This window comes from Lactuca sativa, chromosome 5, assembly GCF_002870075.4.
Source record: "Lactuca sativa cultivar Salinas chromosome 5, Lsat_Salinas_v11, whole genome shotgun sequence".
NCBI classification, from domain to species: domain Eukaryota; kingdom Viridiplantae; phylum Streptophyta; class Magnoliopsida; order Asterales; family Asteraceae; genus Lactuca; species Lactuca sativa.
Genome location: NC_056627.2, coordinates 308,561,533 through 308,566,972, shown reverse-complemented (window position 1 = coordinate 308,566,972; position 5,440 = coordinate 308,561,533).

The following is a 5,440-nucleotide window of genomic DNA, read 5'->3' as shown; positions in this document are numbered from 1 at the left end:
ACCAAAAATTTCAACCAAATTAAAACATTTTATTTCATTCAGAAACCATTACGATCATACATCTTGTTTTCAAAATAGTTTAAACATCAGAGTATTCCCCCATAACCATATCACATAAATCATAAAAACAAGAGGAGTGGTACGATCACGCCTTCGTCTTGCCACGATCTCCTGAAGCACCTGAAACAATAAACCACAACTGTAAGCCCGAAAGCTTAGTGAGTTCCCCCAAAGTACCCATACACACATAAACATACGCATACAGCAACGAACATCATACTATGGGTCCAATCAACCTTCCGGTTAGAATACCCCTGGCCCTCAACCATCGGGTTGGAATGCATACATGCTACGAGCCCAATCATCCTATCGAGATGGGATACTCTCGGCCCACAACCATCGGGGTGGAATGCCCAAACCCCTATACGTACAACAATAACTACTATGGGTCCAATCATCCCTCAAGATGGAATACCCCAGGCCCCTCAACCATCAGGTTGGAATGCCAAACTACTATGAGTCCAGTCATCCTACCGGGATGGAATACTCCTGGCCCACAACCATCGGGTTGGAATGCCCCACTTCCTATACATATTGTAACTAGTACTACTATGGGTCCAATCATCCCTCGGGATGGAATACCCCAGGCCCCTCAACCATCGGGTTGGAATGCCAAACTACTATGAGTCCAATCATCCTACCTGGATGGTATACTCCTGGCCCACAACCATCGGGTTGGAATGCCAATCTACACTAGTAGACATGTACACATAACAGGCAACGCATAATACTCTACAGAACCAACACATTAGGGCCCTATCATCCTACCGGGATGGAATACCCTCTTCTACTGCTCAACATACATAACCCGCAGGCAACCTCCTACCAGCGTACATAAGGCAAGACCAACTACCGGCCTATAAATAATCACTACCCAACTACCAGGGCGCTGATCCACAGAACTAGCCATCATACAACTATCCCTTTCTCTAGGATACTAAGCTAACAAGGCATATCCTCATATCACTATACTATCTACCAGGATACTAGCAAGTGTATCATCACATAACATAACAAGCTCTAACAACAATTCAAAGGGTCGGCCTTGGTGCCTTAGACCCTTGAGTATAGTGAGGAAAACTCACCTTGCAACTGCCGAAATCCTGCAAATCTCTGACTGCTGATTCACCAGGAATCCCAATTATCACATGCAAATTCATCACATAAGAATCCATCATGACTTTCTAGGCCAAGTTTCCACAACATTCCTTAATTCCATCATCCTCTTGTTGGGCCAAGACCCAAAACCAAATCCTCATGCAAAGCCCAATATTGGCCAAATTTACTAAATTGGGTCCACCTCACCAAATGGGACTAGATCCAAGGTCTATAATAATTATTGGGTCCAAATTACTCCATCCATAATATTCAGTCATGACCCAAGCCCCACTAGCCCATAAACAGCCCAATCACTTAAGGCCAAAGATTGAAAACCCAACAAAGGGAGTACGCTGGGCGTACCCCTCCTGGTATGCTGGGCGTACTTCAATTCTTGCGGACTGGAAACGGGGAACTGACCCACTACGTTGGGCGTACATCAACTTACGCGGGGCGTACGCGCGCTGATCTAAAACTCCTCTTAAGTTCTTAATGGCTTAAGCTCTTAAGCCCAAACTTTAGATCCATCGACCAAACATGCCTAGGATTCATAAAGTCTCAAACTTTACTACTTGGGACGTCCATAAAGCTCTTAACTCAAGGTCTTAATTCACTAAGACCTACCTACATCACTCATGAGACAACCAAATCCATTGGGACCTCATTTTTCTCACTCAAGACCTCTCCTAAGGTCTGAAAGGACAGCTAATCTCAGCCAACTCGCATCATGCATCACTTTGGGGTTTTGGGAAAAATGGTGTCAAAACTTCATAACACCTAGATTACAAAAAAAAGGATGTCAAGCAAGAGACTTTATACCTCAAAAGGGCTCCAGAAGATGATGTCTTCCCAGATCTACGAGCTCCAGCCACCCAACTCCTTCCTTGACAACTTCTTCTTTCTTCTTCAAGGCTCTCCTTTGCCAAACCAAGCTCCCCAAGGTAAAATATCCCCAGCAATGGAAGAAGAACGGCTACTTAGGGTTTCTGAGGGTAAAAGGGCAGATATGGAGGCTAGGGTTGGAACCATAATGTTCCTTATATAGTGGTTGGCCCTAAAATTAGGGTTTCTGGACACTGGATGTACAATGGGTGTACGCCCCCAACACCCGCGTTCACTTACCCAATCTACGTTGGGCGTAACCTAGCTTACGTTGGGCGTACCCAACACCCGCGTTCACTTACTCCATGCATGCCTAGGACCCCTTTGTCAAATATTTCCTTTAGGGACCATTATTGACATTATATTCAAAGTGTTATAACTCCTTTATTCTAAGTCCGTTTCCGACGGACTTTATATCCACGAAAAGGTGGCGAGAAGCCCTCCGCTTCTAGCAACACACCCTGTCCCGAAACCTTCTCGAATAAAACCCATTGCCCATAAATGACCGAAACGCCCTTACTCATGATCTCGGGGGTCCATAAATAATTTCTCTTAAGACAGGGCGTTACAATTCTCCCCCACTTAAATATGATTTCGCCCTCGAAATCGCCAATTGCCAACTCTGGCTACCCAAAATCCCGAAAGGCACATTCACGCCCCTAAAGCGTGACGACCACCAAGGGAGGCTAACCCCACTGGAACTCCATCTCGAAGAGATACCTACTCCAACTTCTGGATCTCGCCCCTCGGGTAGTACTCCTCAATCATGAAGTCTTTCATAGTTTCCCAACCCATGTCGTTTGCCACTACAAGAGTGAGTGACTTGACATGGTTATTCCACCATGTCAGGGCTTTCCCTTCAAAAGTGCAAGCGGCGAACTTGACCTTACTCGCGGCAGGGCAAGAACAAATTTTGAAGACCGATTCCGTCTTCTCGAACCATTGCGAGAGGGCAATGACTCCGCCAATCCCAGTGAAGGACTTCGGCTTGCAGTTAGTGAAGTCCTTGTAGGATCACTCTCTCGAGCGCACAAGGAGTTCACCTTGAGTAGAGTTAACAGGGGTTCCACCTTCGCTGGCATCAGCGGAGTGATATTGAGCCATGGTAGCTGCCACTGACGCGGCTACTGCACCATTCAGAGCTGTGGTATCGATTACCGGAAGAGGAGGCGGTGGTGGTGGAGGTGGAGGATTATGCCTTGTTGATTTGCGAGGAGGCATCTTTCAGCTGTAAGTTTATAAAGACGAACACAATGGTAAGAATCAATTATAAGCAGAGTGAGAGTGACACATGGACTAAATAGCCATAGTCCAATAGTTGAATGAGAGTATGTTTTGAAATCACAACATAGAGGAATAGTAGGGTAACACAAGTATACGATTTTCCCACAGATTAGATAGCTATCAATATTACTGATATTATTGATGTAACAAGTTCAGGAAAATTGACCTAACAGTAGGTCTTACATCATACCATACGGGAAAAGTTTGACAGTTCCTAGATCCTTAGTTAGAGTACTGAAAGTTAGGAATATTTTACAGACAAGTGCTACATAGAGCACAGATACGAAAGGATATTCCTTAAACAAAAGACAAAGATGTGCTAGGCATCTTCTAACGGCGATGGGAATTCCTCGGGCGAACCCTGAGATCTGCCACTTGACGAACCACCTCTTGAAGGTGTCGCTCATGAGCCCTCTGGCAAACTCGAAGTTCTATGACTTCAGCTCGGGAGGCAGCCAGTTATTCTTGCAGAGTCTCATTGGTTCTCCTGGTCCTTTCCATTTCTTCTTCGAGACGGTGGATGCAGAATGTGTTGACACTAGTGTTGGCATCAATCTCCACTACTCGGCCGATAGCTGGTCGACCTTGTTCCACATTCCGAGCAATTCTACGGACCATGACGGGTAGAGCTCGATCCGCAGAGCCACCTTCGCTAAGGTTGTAAAAGCTTCGATCCCCAAAGTAAGGTAAGGGTTGACCCTGCTCGTCGCTCCAATGATTCAAGTTGGTTGCCCAAAAGGGTGTGGGACCTGGGAAAGTTGGTCGGGGATTGTTGTTTGGGGCTTGACCTACTGGAGGTAGGTTGTTGACTTCAGGCTCGGAGTCAGATCCATCCGAAAAGCCTTCTGCGAGGTGATCATCCAAAGGGATTGGATGATCATCTTCGGGCTCTTCTTCAAGCCATCCAACATTGCCTTGTGGAGGAAAGTACGGGTCACCATGATGAAATCCAGCCATGATATATATGCGAGAAAAGGGATATAAGAATCTTATATAAATAGACGTACTAATTAAGATAATTATAAGATGATCTATATCAATTATGTCAATATTTGTGTAGTGCATACCAATTATATGAAAGTAGAGCAGGATAGACCTTCGAATAAGTGGCCCTAACTCCAAATCCACAACCCAACGAGGACAGGAGGTGAAGCAAAGGTCACAGATTCTCATTCTATAACACCTAATTTCATACAACCTTGGCGTATCCACTTAACGACTATTGACCTACTTGATAGCGACCTTTTAGTTCTCAGATAATTGATTAAAGCAACACAAAATACTCCTATAGTATTTTAAACTTATGATCTGTTCTAATGTTCTCATTGTAATAGTGTTGGTAAGTTTTTAGACTTCTTACCATATCACAACCATTATAGGGCATATGCTAATCACTCTTTGGACCAACATAGTTGATCAGGCTATGCCACTCCCAGGACTGACCATACATCCCCGAGCTCACTTGAGATATTTAACAATCATAATACTTTTGTTCTTGTCATTGTGACACTGGTTTTTAGTATGAATGCGGACTTGTATACTTAGTTAAATATTTTATTATTTAAAAGTATAGACTCTTGGTCAGAGTGTTTTAATCCCATTGGGTTTATAGTTAGTATATCTTTTATGGGTTAATATACTCAATTCACTATAAACAATGCTCTGATACCAATCTGTCACACCCCAAAACCGAGAACGGCGGAAACGTTCTGGGGCGGAGGACGTCATGTAAAGTATCACAACACAGTGTAATAGCAAACAAGTAAACAACATCATCTATTGGATTAAATATATAATTTTAATACAAGTGTGTTCTGTACAGTTATAGACACCAAAAATGCTAATCAAAATATAAGATGAGTCTTGAATGCGCTTTATCTTCTCAAAAGCTGGCCTCGGTACCTGTCTACTGATAACCTGAGAATACAAGTTATTTTGAAAGAGTTTATCAGCATTAAAGCTGGTGAGTTCATAAGTATTTAGTGTCGGTGTTTGTATCAAATCGTTTAAACATGGTTTAAAGTACGAGTTTGTAAACGTTTGTAATAAAAGTATATGAACGTTTGTAAGTGTTTGTAAAAGTTTGTAACTCCTAGAAAATCCTATATTTCCTACT